Below are 15,640 nucleotides of genomic sequence, written 5' to 3' on the forward strand. Positions count from 1 at the left end.
AGCAAGCTACCGAGTGATAAGAGTTGGGAAGAAACCTCTCCTATGAAGTGGTTGCTCCACGGTTGTCCTCTTTGGGGTTTCTTGCACCATCCCTTCAAATATCCAGTACTAGCCACTGATGGAGACAGCCTGCTGCCTCCCATTCGGAGAGGGGATCTCTTAATTCACACAACAGGCACAGTGGGATGCCAATAAGCGTGTTTACTAAATAGACGCTGCATAGGCCTAGCTATATATAGCTACTATTACTGCGGTTGGGTTTTGGTGGCTTCTCAAACACACAACACAGTGGATTGCAGCTAGACAACTTATAAACTATTTAAAGGAATGCTGCCCTATTCCAACACATTCACCCAACCCCTTCCCATCAGCGTAAAGGACATAAAAGGTTGCAAATGCAATATTATCTGAACAATTCTCACTAAACACAAAGCATGCTGCAAATCTAATCTAACTGCTTTATTGCCAGGGAGGGTCAGCGTCAAAAATCAGTAAGTTTGGGACTGTGCTACCTACTCCATGAATCTCAAGAGCCTTCTGTGCTGTTGATGAATACAGATTTTCCAGTGCTGTCAGCATAGCCCATTTTACCAGCCCTAGATTCAATAAATATCAAAGTAAGTTTGCTTAATGAGCAAGTTATGGCATTTTGCCCACTGAGGACTTGGTCCAGCTGGTAACAGGCTACGGAGCAAAGTAGATACTTTGCCTTTTTTGTGCTCTGCAGCTCTAAAGGCTAATTGTAATGTTTAAATTGTAGTGGCCATGCACTGCTTCATGAGATATGCTGTGATGCTCTCTCCTTGCAAGCAGGGCTGGTGCATGGGTTCTCCTATTTCACTCCACAAATTTCATATTCAGAGCTCTCGGGTTTTATTTGGCATCAGTAAGAGGTTCTCTTTCAGACTTGTTTCTAGCAAGACTCCAAATATGAGGTAGCGTCTCTTATTGAGGGTTTGGTAATATATTATTAGCAAGATTTCAGTAAACTTGTTGGGTAATTTGAAAAAAATAAGCAGTCAGGAATTCAGAATAGATAAATCGTAGATCCAGGAAGCCCACAAACTTACGGCAAATGATAAGAGAATTATGGACTGAATTTGTAGCTAATGTGCACCTGTTGGCTTGGAAATGAAGAGGTCTTTTGCTTTGAGACCATGAAAATGCTAAGCCTTTATAGCCCAGGCCCCTTGATAGTCACAAGCGACTTTTGAAAAACTTTGCTGATCTTCTTCAGCCTTCAAAGACGCTGAGTGACTTGTTTCTCTACAGAATTTGTCCTTTTGTTGCTCCACTCTGACTCGTTTTCCCAAAATAAAATTTAAAAGAACTAAATTCCTTCTGTTAACTTAATCTAGTCAAGCACCTCGGTGCCATGCCTGGATAGGCACGTTCCTCTGATCTGCTACTCTCAGGAACCCTCTTTTTCTTTTGCTCTTCCCCCTGCTAGGATATCATCTTTTTTTCCCTTACTAATGTCTCTGGAATTTAATTTATGAGGTTCAAGGTCCATTCTCTTCCCTATGTACCTCACTGCATCTCACTGGCCCTGGCCTGAGCCATTTTTCCACTGTCTCCTCCTCTGTGTCCCCAGGAGAAACAAACTGCTAACCCACCCCTGCCAGAAAAATCCTTTAAAGATGGTCCAACTTACTAGACCCTCCTATAACTACTCAATACTTACAAATTCTGGAGCCCAGGTAATATGTCAACTAAAATGATGAAAACCAGCATGGTGGGCATCTGAAAATCCTTACGATCACTCTTTTCACTTTTTCTCCACTACCCATGCTGTCTTGTGAGATGATTGAATGGAGCTATTACCTCAGTCCAGAAAATAAGAGGATGCTCCCGACCCAAAAAGGCAAAGATGTATCTGTGTTACTAGCAACAGGAATAAATAACTCTGTAGCATCAGTGGCAAAGTACTGTGCTACCTACGCAATGCAGGAGAGACAGGCTGGATCCCTTCCCGCGTGTAGACTGCTGAGCATACCTTTGTGCCACAGCTGCTTTCGACAAACAGGAAGACAAACACCATAAGCTGAAGAAAGAGAGGTATTTGCCTGTTTTATGGACTTTTAAAAAAGCTTGTGACTCACTAGCACCCTAGGCTCAGCTTTTAACGGATGCCAAATGGAATTGTTGGTGAAACACATGACACAATTAAATCTATGCACCAATCAATGGGCTGCAGGATAAAAATAAACCACATGCAAACAGATGCCTTCAAAGAATGAAAAGTGGAATAAGAGAGGGATGCAGAATCACTCCCACCACAAATATTCATCAACTACTTGTGCATTTCCTTTCTCATGTCCTTGTGACAAGGCATTTAGCGGTATTCACCGATTTGTTGGAACCTGACAGGGCTGTGTCATGAGCATTTCTGCTGTGGCCTTCAAATGTGCAACCTCTGGGTTGTCAAACATGCGCCTTAGCACCCACGTGACCCCAGGCCCCCTAACTACTCATGCCAGTCCAACAAATCTCTCTAGGCAGTGACCTCAGAAAGGAAGAAAAAAAGGAAAGAAGAATACTGCAAGATATTGATACTGACTGCAAAATATTAAGAGATTAAATGGCCATAGCTTAGCTGATGTAAATGGATCCAGGAAACATTTCCACTGATATATATATATAAATAGATAGATAGATAGATCTATCTATCTATCTATCTATCCTGTTATATATCAGTTGAGGATTTAGGAGCACAGGAAGGCAGAACCAGAAGGGACCACCTGGGTCAGTGAGTCAAGTCCCCTACAACTGCAGGCTACTGGGCACCTCTATGCAAATGCTTGAATGCCCATTAGCCTATTTTAATGTGCATTAAAGTGTCACAACCCCCCGCCCCCCCCGTGCCCTTTTAATGCATGTTAAAATAGGCTAATGCATCCTTTTTCTAGTACAGGGGTGGGCAGTTATTTCGTGCAGAGGGCCGCTTACTGAGTTTGGGCAAGCCATCTAGGGCTGCATGACAGGCAGCCAGGGGCAGATGAATATTAATTTTCTAAATTTTTTAGGGGTCCCACGGGCTGGATAGAATAGCCTCGTGGGCTGCACCTGCCCATGGGCCACATTTTGCCTGCCCCGTTCTAGTACCTCACAATGGACGTACTAAATTTAATGTACATTAGCAAAAGCACATTAATGAATGTGTACATGCCAGCTGTCTAATAGACATTAGGGTTGGGTCACCAAGAACATCTAGGTGAGTCTCTCCTGCATGCCAGGTGCCCCAAAGTACTCCCTAAAAACCAAAGACTTTAAAAGCTCCGCTACAGCGTGCCAAAGGCAAAGAGCAGAGGACACAAAGAGCATTACTTTGGGCCTCTACAAGAGCAGGGAATTTTTATCCTGAGGTCCCTGTATTAGAGGAAGGTAAAAAAAAAGCCCTCCAGAAGCATCTTCTAAACCTGACCCCAATTTTTTTTTCCTGACCCCAAATTGGGCAATTTGTCTGACCTTGATGCAGGAGCAAGACCTGCCAGTCAGGCACGAGGTGTTTCTTGACACCTTCAAGTCCACAATGCAAGATTTCTCCCCATTTAACAGGTCTGATTCGCCAAGCAGACACCAGCGGGGTTATTTAAAATCAGGGGTGCCAAACATATATCCTGCAGGGCAGACCCAGGTCATGGGGCCACTCTGTCTTGTCCACCAGATTACCAACAGACCACTGGAAGTTGGGGGCTTTGGGCAGGGGGCCTGGCTTAGATTCCAGGGTCCTCTGGCCTTGGTGGACAAGGTGATCAGCGGCAGGAGGGTTAGTGAGGGCTGACAGTTTTGACTGCCCTACAGCTGCCTTGCTTATTGTCATTGAAGTGGCCCTGCCTCCCTGGCTGCCGGCTCCTGCCACTTGCCCCATTTTGGAGCTGCTGCCATTGCATGAAGCGCATGACGGTGGCAGCTCTGGCTCTGACACAGGGCACGCAGTGGGGCTGAAGCTGCTGCCACATGCCCTGGGTTGGAGATGGAGCTACTGTCACTGCTGCTGCATTCTCCTGGTTGGAGCCGGAGCTGCTGCTGCTTCCTCATGCCCTGGGCTGGACCTGGCACAAGGAGTGCCCTATGAGCCACGTCTGGCTCAAGACACAAGATGAGTCTGACACCCCCGTTTTTAGCTGTTTTATGCTCCTTCTGAGATCCTGGGCTATAACTTTTAATGAGTCTAAACTGGAATAGGAGGCAAAATGTATGACCTCATACATCCATGCTCATTGGCTTCAAGATAAGAACAGATGACATGCAAATGGATGCCTTCAAAGAAGAAAAAGGCAGGAATTAAGCCCTCTATCTGTTCTAAATTATCTAATTATGTATCAGTCTTATTCAGTTCATCCCAAAACCATTATGAGATGAGTCTGAGGTAAGCAGCTATTGTACTCAGATGACCTTGACATGCTGCTGCCCACACAGGATCACTTTCAGAAAACCCGGCATTTTCTCACCCTCTATCTCCTCCGGTGCCTCATCTACCCTCCCCTCTATGCTCCTAGCTGTTGCATCCACTTGGAATACATTGCAGCTTAAGGAGACTGGATGATCTAGTGGAGAGACTTTGGACTGGGGCTCAAGAGACTTGGCAAACATGCAAAACAGGCTTTCATAAGGATGAAGCACACTCCTGATTGTGAAATCCTTGGACACTGCAGTCATGAAGCCACACAGATACCTACAGAGTATATGGGGATTTTTGTTAATCCCAGGAGATATTCTGCACACCTAATTCTGTGCACTTTTTAGAAAAGTTGCAGATGACATTAAATAGAGAGCAAATGCAGAGGGTGGGCAGGGCAGAGTAACAGCTCAAAGATGTTTTAGAAACATGTACAGTCGATCAGATAGTAAGGATAATAAGGTTATACTTGGCTTGAAAAAAGGTAAACTGATGTTTGGGGAGGGCACATCTTTGAAATGCAGATGGACATGGGAAAGCTGGGGGCAGTAATGGTGGAACATATGGTCAGGATGGACAATGTCAGGACGGCAGGGTCATAAGCAAAACAGGCCGTGCCACTGTGACTGCTTATGAATGGACATTGCATTAAAGAGGAGGGAAGCAAAAAAAATCTTTTGTGAAAGGCTGTGTGGTGTGATTGTACCTGACACAATGCACTCAATGCAGGGCAGCGTGTTTCCAGAAAGATACTGAAAACTGGAGAGAATGAAAGAAAAGCAGAGAAAAAGACAAATAAACCTAGAGGAAAACATGCACTGACCTGAGCAAGGCTGGTGAAAACAGGAGTGGAAAGACAGAATTTGATATAAGTGAGCAGAGGAAGGGCTGCGATCAGGACAGGGAAACAGCAGGCTGAATATCACCCTGCCAGGGAAATGCATCTGGCTGTAAATCCTTACGATCACTCTTTCAACTTTGTCTCCACTACCAATGCTGCCTTGTGAGATGATCGAACGGAGCTATTATCTCCGTCCAGAAAATAAGCCGATGCTCTCAGCCCAAAAAGGCAAAGATTTATCTGCATTACTAGCAACAGGAGTAAATCACTCCGTAGACTCCCAAGGGAAGTGGTGGGAGGTCCCTTGTGTGCAACTCGTAAAAATGTAATTATTTACTTTTATTACTGCCGTGTCGAAAAGCCACAATCATGAGCCAGGGCTCCCAGGTGCTAGGCGCTGTACAAATACATGCCCAAAGAGTGAAAACAGCTGGTTTTAAGCTGCAGCATGGGGGAGAATGATGCACAAGCTAATGACAGATGAACAGGATGGTCTGGCTAGTCTTTCCATCCCGCACTTCCGAAAAGCGAGAGAAAGGGCACCATGCTCCATAGCAGCTGTGAATCAGCAGTGGACGAGGAGGAGGAGGAGGAGCGATCCTGGGGATGGGGAAGGCTCTTTCAATGGTTTACTTGTTCATCTGCTCCTTCCTGCCCTGGGCTGGGCAGGTCAGCTGGGCTTTTGGCTGACATGCAATCAGACCACAGAGCAGGGGCCAGGCCAGGTCTGAGCCAGGCTGTCCCTGTCAGGCTCTCCAAGGCAGACAGGATTTCCGCTCCATCCTTGTCCTGGCACCACCCGGATGCCACAATGAAGTGTCCATGTCTAGCGAGGAGCATAGCTCAGTTATGTGAGAAGTGAGGACCTTTGTGGGTGGTATCTTTTATTGGACCAGCTATGTGACTGCAAAAGGATCCTGCCCAACACCCCGGTTGAGAATCACTGTGTTAAGTAGCAGCGGACAAACAACGAACAGAAGAAAAGCAGCTGAGGCCAAAAACAGACAACTGTTTTGATGCAAATCTTGAAGGAATCGGGCCTGGATTGAACTGTTGTGTCCAGCTGCCCGTCGTGTGCCTTTGGAGGGTGTTGTGTCCATTTCCCTGGAGCGCCGGCATGGTGCGGGCTGTGAACAGGGCGCTCCCGTCGGTGTCTGTGTGTCTCCATCCCGTCTGTTTCTCTTGTAGGACTTTGCTCGGGGGCCTGGCATCTGTCCGGTTTCCCCGGAGGTGTCACAAGGGCACGTGGCGCGCTGCATCGTGTCTGGGGAAAGGCCGTGCGTGTGCAGCTCTGTCGCACGGGGCCGCGGTGGCCTGGGCCTCCAGAGCGGCCCCCTCCTGGCACTGACCTGGCCCCATGCAATGGACCCGAGCAGGCCGAGCTGGAGGCCTCCGAACCTGCCTCCGATTTGGGGCTGGACTAGACGCCTCGGGAGCCCCATCGCTGCCCAGTGATGGGGATCGCACCCGAAAACAGGCGCAGGCAGAGCCTGGGGGCGGGGTGCAACTGCCCCATCCGCCTGCGTGTGGGGGGGGTCGGGAGGGTCTGTCCCTCGCACGGTCCCGCCTGCCTGGGTGTGTGCGGCGTGTGTTGGGGTGTCCATCCGAGGGTCCTGTCCTCTGTGCATGTGTGTGTGCTTGTGTGTTTGTTTGTGGTGAGTGTCTGCGTCTGTGGTGGGGGGGTGTGTCTGATTGTCCTCTGTGTGTGTGTGCATGTGTCTGAGTGTCGTCTTTCTGTGTGTCTGTGGGGTGTGTCTAACTGGTGTGTGCATGGCTGTCCTCTGTGTGTGCGTTCGACTGGAGGTGTGCGTCTGTCTGACTGTCCTCTGTGTGTGTGTGTGTCTGTCTGAGTGTCCTCTTTCTGTGTGTCTGTGGGGTGTGTCTAACTGGTGTGTGTGTGTGTGCGACTGGAGGTGTGTGTCTGTCTGACTGTCCTTTGTGTGTGTGTGTGTGTCTGTCTGTGGGGTGTGTCTAACTGGTGTGTGTGTGACTGTCCTCTGTGTGTGCGTTCGACTGGAGGTGTGCGTCTGTCTGACTGTCCTCTGTGTGTGTGTGTGTCTGTCTGAGTGTCCTCTTTCTGTGTGTCTGTGGGGTGTGTCTAACTGGTGTGTGTGTGTGTGCGACTGGAGGTGTGTGTCTGTCTGACTGTCCTTTGTGTGTGTGTGTGTGTCTGTCTGTGGGGTGTGTCTGACTGGTGTGTGTGTGTGTGACTGTCCTGTGTGTGTGTGTGTGTCTGACTGGTGTGCGTCTGTCTGACTGTCCTCTGTGTGTGTGTGTGTCTGTCTGTGGGGTGTGTCTGACTGGTGTGTGTGTGTGAGCGACTGTCCTGTCTGCGTGCGTGTCTGACTGTTGTGTCTGTCTGTGGGGGTGTCTAACTGTCCTGTCCTGTGTGTGTGTCTGACTGTCCTCTGCGTGTGTGTGACTGTTGTGTCTGTCTGTGGTGTGTCTGTGTGTGTCTGTCAACTTGTCCTATTCCCGTGTGTGTCTGTGGCCGTGTCTCGTGTGTGTGTGTGTGAGAGTGAGAGTGAGAGTGAGAGTGAGAGTGAGAGAGAGAGAGAGAGAGAGAGAGAGATCTCTTCCTGTGCTTCTCTCCCTTCCTGAGGTCTACACACACTGTTCATTTCCTCATTCTCACACGAGCCATCCTCTCCCTTAAATCCCGCCAGACAAACAGCATGTTCCACTCCACCCCACGCTTACTAGATCCTCACATCATTTCTTCACCCCATCCCCTAGAGTTACCTTGTCCCCCATCCCTACTAGCCAAGCACTTCTGAAATGGGCCGCGCTCCCTCCCTGCAGGGCCTTGGGGCTGGTCTCGGCCCCGCGCTCGGCCCCCGCTCGGCGCCTGGGGGGCCGTGATGTCACGGCGGGGGGGATGATGTCACGGCAGTGACGTCACTGCGGCCCCGCGCTCCAGCGGGGACCGGGCCTAGTTGGTGTGGTGTGATGTGTGGCGCTGTGTGTGTGTTGTGTTGCATTGCGTTGCGTTGCCGGGTCAGCGGGCAGGAAAGCCCAGGTGTGCCCGAACCAGCCCCGGCCTCTCCGCTGGGTCCGCGCGGCCCACGGTCACCACCAGTTCGGACTTGGGGACACGTTGGCTCTCTGAGTTTGTTTTTTTGGGGGGGGGCGGGGTTTGCCGGTTCTTCCACAGCAGAAAGAAACCAGATGGACGCGGCCGAGACCTCAGGAACATCCCATTAGCCACCGCTGGGTTGACCTTTCCGACCGTGCGCCCTTCACAGGACCCGGCACCGGGCTGAGACTCGCTGTCCTTGGCTGCCCCGGTGAAGGGATGGACCCCCTCCTCCCTCCTCCCCCCTCCCTCCAGTGCAGCGGTTCCCAATTTGCGGGACGGGCAGCACCAGCAGGACGCAGACATCCTGCCAGTGCTACCAGTTGACACATTTATTATAATTATATGACAACAGATTTGTTATAATGATATGACAGCAATTTGCTGGTGGTCCTTCAGGTTGATCTGCAAAATTTGCTGGTGGTCCTTCAGGTTGTATCATATTTAAATTGGCGGTGCGCAGTCTGTCAGGGTTTGGGAACCGCCGCCCTCGTGTCTGGCAGAGCCACTTTGCTGGGAAAGACCTTGAATGGTTCTTGCCCCGTTCTTGAAAACTTGTTTGGTTTTCCACAGCGTTTAAGGGAAGAGAGAAAACATTGTATGTAGTTCAGTATTGATCTCGTTGCCGCTGCGTGCGGAAGTAATAGCTTCTCTCTCTTTCCCATCCAAAGAGCCCATTAGTCCTTTTTGCCTCAGCCTCTCATCAGCAGGGATCCTGGATTTCTCTGACTTTTTTACAAAAAAAAATCCCCAATTTTCAGATTATAAAAAAAAAAAAGTAACCCAAAATCCACATTTTGGAGTGATTTTTAAAATGAATCTCCAGTAGTGTTTTGGTTTAATTGCGCGCACGTGTGGATTTTGGGTTATTTTTTTAATCTGAAAATTGGGGAGATGTAAATAAATATATATATCTCCCCAATTTTTGAGATAGATAGATATATATAAAATAAAAAATTTTTTTCCTTAATCAGGGAAAACCAGGATCCCTGCTGATCAGTACCTTGTGTTCAGCTGGTTATCCCGGAGGCTGTCCCGAGTCCCCGCTTTCCAGGACACGGCCCCCTTGTAAATGTGGCTGCTGTTTGTAGGCGTCTGACCTCTTGCTGACCGTATTAAAATGTGTGTTTCATTGTGCTTTCTCTGTATTAGCGACCTGTTGTTTGAGTTATTTTTCACCTTGCTGACCTTCTGACAAAGTTGCTACTGTAATATATGTACTTTCTTCCAGATCTTTGGTAAACACCTTGAAATCAGGTTTGGCCTGAGTGATTCTTGTGTTAAGGAGCTGTCACTATGCTTCCTACTAACTGCTTCCCTACTGCTGTGTTTGAGAGAGAGCTTAAATATGAAACACTCCTGGAAAAGGAAAGAGGAAGTCTTGTCCCTTTGCTCCAGGCTGATTTGTTTTGCCTCCCTTGAAGCAGAGGTGTAGGTGGAAGGACTCTTAACATGGTCCTCTTGGTGTGGAGATGATACTTACGGGATATTTACTGTAGTTAAAAATGGGCTTGGTGTCCAGTATTGACAAAAGGAAAAAAAAATGTTTTCCTGAAATATTGCTGCAAACCATGGTTAAAACATGGTTCAGTTTTACCTGACTAGGAAAACTGAATTATTTGAATGTAGCTGGGAAGAGTGTGCCAGTGTTAATAGCGGGAATCAATACTGTCTGCTATTTCACCAGGATTGACCTTGGGCCACGTCAACTGCGAGCAGATTAGTGCCTGCCACAGCTCTGTTGTTGCTAGAAAAATATCAGTAGGGACTAAGACTTTTTTTTTTTCCCCCCATCCTTTCTCCTTGAATTGTACTATCAAACAGTGCTTTAGATAATTGCCTCAAGCGAGCAAAAACACATTCCCTCTCTCATAGATTTCATAGACATTAAGGCTGGAAGGGATCTCATAAGATCATCTGGTCCAGCCCCCTGCCCGAGGGGCAGGAAGTCAGCTAGGGTCAAAGGATCCCAGCAAGAAAAATGTCCAAATGTTTCTTGACAGTGGCCAGAGCAGGTGCTTGCACCACCTCTGGGGGGAGTTTGTTCCAGGCTGTGGGGGCTTGGACAGTAAAGCAGTTTTTCCTTATGTCCAGCCTAAAATGGTCTTGCAGGAGTTTGTGACCATTGGACCTTGTCATTCCCTGGGGTGCTCTGGTGAACAGGCATTCCCCAAGATCCTGATGCACACCCCTGATGTACTTATAGGCTGCCACCAAGTCACCCTTGAGCCTGTGCTTCACCAGGCTGAAGTCCCATCGCTCGCAGCCTGTTCTCTTGCTCTCTGATCATGCGCGTGGCTCTCCCCTGGACTCTTTCAAGCTTCTCTGTATCCTTCCTAAATTGTGGAGCCCGAAATTGGATGCAGTACTCCAGCTGCAGCCTCACCAAGGCCGAATACAGTGGGAGGATGACATCCTGGGTCTTGCTTGAGATGCATTGGTAGATGCAAGCCAGCGTTTTGTTCATTGTGCCAGATATGGTATTGCGTCGATAGCTCATGTTCATCTTGTGGTCAATCATGACCCCCAAGCCTCTTCCGGTTGTGGTGCTAGCGACTGTAGCATTGTGGAGCCTATGAGTGTGATGCAGCTTTTTATTCCTGAGGTGGAGCATCTTGCATTTCTCCATATTGAATGCCATCAAGTTTTCATCTGCCCATCTTGCAAGCCTATTGAGATCGGCTTGGATCTCCCTGCTCCTTCCCCTCTTCTTCCCCTCCCTGTCCCCTCACACTTAGATGCACTGGATGAGATGAGATTTACTAATGTATTGGCTATTCTTGAATCTGAGTTTTGACCCATTTTTAAAAATGGTTTTAGCTGTAGTTGTATTGGTAGAGTATTTCCCAGTCAGCTGCAGGACATTTCCTGCATCTTAAACACTTCCTAAATTTCTCAACAGTCAGATATAGCTAACAATATTCAGGTCAGTGAATATAAATACCCTTGTGGACAAGTTCAAACCATGTCTCACACTGTTGACTTGGGTCCATTTACAAGGCTACCTGGTGGTCTTCAAGCTCTTCACACTGGTGATAACGTGTCCTGAAGATAGCTTAAACCATATGCTTAAACAACATACGCTAAATAAAAAAATCATAATTTTGCATAACATATCACAACTATCACTGCATTGTAATGGCCTTTGCTAGCCCCAAGCTGAGTTTAGCATTAAGTTCTGAAAACTTACCTAAGGTGCAGTGATGATACCTTTATTAGACCAATTAAAAACTGCACAAAAATTATTTTTCTTTTTTGCAATTTCTTAGTTGGTTTAATAAAAGGTATCATCTCTGAACCAAGAGTCCTAGAGTTTTGCACTTCTTGTTGTCTCAGACAACATGGCTACTAAGTACAACATCCCTTAAGGTACAGTTGCACTTATGTGTATATAAACGGTAGAAAAGGGACTGATTTTGATTATGTTCATTTGATGTCATCTGCTAGCAGGGTTGTCTTTCTAGCCTATAACAGCTTCAGTGGCAAAGCTTAGCTGTCATTTTGTGGTTCTTAAATTGCTTGAGAGATATATCTATTATAGATAGATAGATAGGTATCCAAGGTAAATAGATATTTATAAGGTAAAAAATGCCTTGGATTGGACTTTCCTCTCTTGTTCCCTGGGCCAACATAAACTGGCATTACCAAAGAATTGGCAGGCTCAAGCCCTGGGAACAAAGGGCTTTCTCATGTGCTAACATCCTTTAATTGAGTCTTTCATGCCTAAGATCTATTTTGGTGATAAAAATGGAAAATCCTCTCCTTAGAAGTTTCATGAAAGATATAAAGTAAAATTCAAGATTCACTTTGTAATAGAAAGCTCTCTGGTTACAAAAGTTTATGCTGTACATCTCTGATTTAGTTCATCCTTAAAGATGCAAATGTACCCTGCCTTCTGCATCACATGGTGTGTGTAAAAATCCTTACTGAAATGTGAAAAAGGTATATATTTTCCAGAATTATACATTTGGACTATACTGGTATTTGGAGACTCCAGTTAAAGATCAAGCCCCATTGTGATAAGCACTACAAATAGCATTCAGGCTAGCGGAATGGCACCATACATACTACATGTGGATGAACGTAGGTCTGGAAGGACCGTTGGGGTTGAGTCATTTGCATGCAGTTATGTGCCATATTATTTTAATAAACTAAACAAGCTCATCTAAAAACATATTTCATGTCCCTACCATTTCTGTTGATAGACTGATCCAGAACTTCACTTCTAAGATAATGAGCAACCTTTTAATTCCCATTCTAACCTGTTCCTAATCTGTTTTTGTGTTAGTTTTTGCAGAGACATTGTCATTTATTTTAGATAGGTCTTCCCTTTCTGTTTAGTCCTCAGCGTATTTATTGAGAACAATTGTATCTCCTCTTGACTTGTATTTTGATGGGGTGAAGACCATGTTGGTCTCTTAAGGCAGGTTGCCTGCTCCTCTCATTTTGGTATCCCTTCTCTGTACTTGTTCTGGCTTGAATTCATTTTTTTTTGTTTTAACATGACCCAAATTGCACATGCCTCTGGTGACAAGACCTCTTCCGAAATGCTGTGTACAAGAGATGAATACTTCCCATTCTATACTAGAAATGTCTTGCTCGGTACCCACTTGGGATTCGTGTACCTTTCTCATGGCTGTATCACATTGACAGCCCAGGATCATCTTGTGATGGACTGGTGTGCTCGGGTCTTTCTCCTCCGGTTGTTTCCAAATGATTAGCTCATAGCAGGGATTTGTATTAGCTGTCAACTGAATGGCCTTGCATTTTTTTTGTTGTTATGATATCTGTTCCATCTGTTTTTGGGGTCATACTGTTCTTTCTATTCATGAGACTTCCTCGTTGTGTATCATCATCAACAAATGTTCTCACTAAATACTTAATGAAAAGAAAATCAGTCTGGAGACTAGTAGTTAAACTTCACTAGTAACTGCTCTCGAGCCAGATTTTTAAATTACCCTTTCAACACAAACCATTTTTTATCTCCTGCTTAGCCAGCTTCTTGTGCTCTTCACAGTTCTTCCGCTAATCCCTCAAATCTTTAGTTGAACCTATTTCCAGTATGGCAACATATCAAGTGCCTTAATAAAGTTCAAATAGGTTAGATCTGCCAGGTTTTCTTTGTTTAATAAAACAACAGATTTTTCTAAAGAAAGATACCAGGTGAATGTGGTACAACCAAAGCTTGGGGTACAACTAAAGGGTTTACCATTACATTGTCTCTTCTCTTCCTTAAAAGAAGGTGGGACAAGGAAGAAGGCAGGGTAATGCTGTATGAACAGAGGGTTTTTTTTAATCTTTCCGAAGCAGAACTCTGTCAGTTAAAGATGAGTCTGGCAATAGTCCTCTATCTAGCTGGTGTCTGTTACTGTCTTTTATTTTGCCCTTAAATATTGGGTACATTTACTTTCTTTTTTCCCCACACTCTAATCAATGACAATATTTTACTCAAACCAGATGAGCGCTAACAACCTGCTTTGATTGACTCTGGTTTGGCCAGATGACAGCATTCTGTATTTAGCTGTCCCATATTGTGTTACTTCCACACTTTTCCAGCTGTTGTGTGCAAATAATGCAAGACAACTCGTTTTAGAGCCAGCATGGGGGTCTGTATCTTCCACTTGAAATGGCAGAAATAAAAAGAAGGAATTTGGAAGTATGTTTTGTTGGTAACGGCAGCTTTTGTCTGGTTCTAGATTCAGCCTTCAGTTAAAACTTGTTAATGGAAAATTTCTGTAAGATCTCTCTTGTATTCTTGGAGTTCAGTTGCTTGTTCCCAAACATTTTCTTCAGTCTTGGGGAGATAGAGCCACACAAAGGCACACACTGGCTATTCCTAAATACATTTTTGTGGTGCAGTTCCAGTTCATTGTTAATTAGGTGCAGGCTGACTTCTATTGGGACTTCAAGAGCAATGTCGTCATCAGATCGCAGTCGTTCAGGACCATCTGAAAACACCTTCATTTGTTAAATTTAAATGCTGCTGTGTTTAAAGAAAAGAAAAAAAGAATTCTCTTTGTGCGCAGTGCAGATTTCAACATCCTGTATGATGTTTTCTCTATGCTGACATCCAGCTGTGTTCCTGAATCTAAGAACTGTTGCTCAACTGGTGGTCGCAAAACTTTAGATCAGGTATATAGTCTTAATTTCTTAGTAAGATCTGTAGTGTATTTTTCATTCATATTACTGAAGTTTCAAAGTAGCTTATTCTCTTAATTGCCTTCTTGAATAACTTTTCCATCAACTCTTGCTGCCAGAGGTGACAGGTCCACCTGAACTTAGACGAGTTGTCATCAGGCTGGTATGGTTAGGGTACACCAATGTGCAAGGGATACTATATGGCCAGTGATGTACTCAACGTTGATGCCCCAGTCTAAATGGCCAGCTTTGGGCAGATCAGTCAACTCGTAGATGTGGACACCCCCAGATTCATAGCGAGATGCCCTGCCTGCTTTACTGCTGTGCCTCTTGTATCAAATGACTGTTTTCTTTTTCCTGTCTCATACACAGATGACTACAGCCTTTGAGTTGTTTGCCAGTTCTGTGATCTTGCAGTCTATCAGTTCCTGTAGCTTGTTCTTCTCACTTTCTCCTAGACTTTCTGTTGTATTTAACAGGGCACCTACAACTTTTACATCTGTCTCAAAGATTATATCTAGGGTCAAGAGCCTGAATAGTTTATAAGGAAATTTTGATTTCTGTGCTGAAGATGAACTTACAATTTAAAAAAATTTGAATTAACAAGTCTTTTTACCAATTTATTGGATAATGAAGATGAGTAGAGATTATTTTGATGTGAGAGAGCTGCTGGAAACCTGCAACCAAGGTCTGCAAAAATCAGTGACAAGTAATTGTAGTTTAAATCAGCAAGCAAAGCTGGATTTAAATATCATCCATTTCAATTTTGTTTGTAGTTCATAAGGGGAAAAAAATATTTTCAACAGTTACAGCCTTCACATGAAATGTGATTCTTTGAGCTAACTGGGAATATTATACACCTTAAAGATTAACCCACGCTTACTCAGATTCTTAATTTTGACATCCTGTTATGTTAGGAAGTGGGGAGTAAAAATAGCGAAGAAGATATCAAGCTGCTTTTGAGTCCAATTAAAATTAAAAAAAAAAATCTTATTTATTTATTTTTTTCCCTCTTTCCTTCTTTCCTATTCCTTAAGAAAACTAGAGTAAATGCTGGATGCAAATTTGAAGCATTGCTTTTGTATTGAAAACGGATCTGGTAAGCAAAGGAAGATTTTTACAGTTTGTGCCTCAAAACAATCAGTTTAAGTTACCTTTTCAGTATTTTAGACTTCAGTCTCTT

Source organism: Alligator sinensis, unplaced genomic scaffold (assembly GCF_000455745.1).
Source record: "Alligator sinensis unplaced genomic scaffold, ASM45574v1 scaffold268_1, whole genome shotgun sequence".
Classification (NCBI taxonomy): Eukaryota; Metazoa; Chordata; order Crocodylia; family Alligatoridae; genus Alligator; species Alligator sinensis.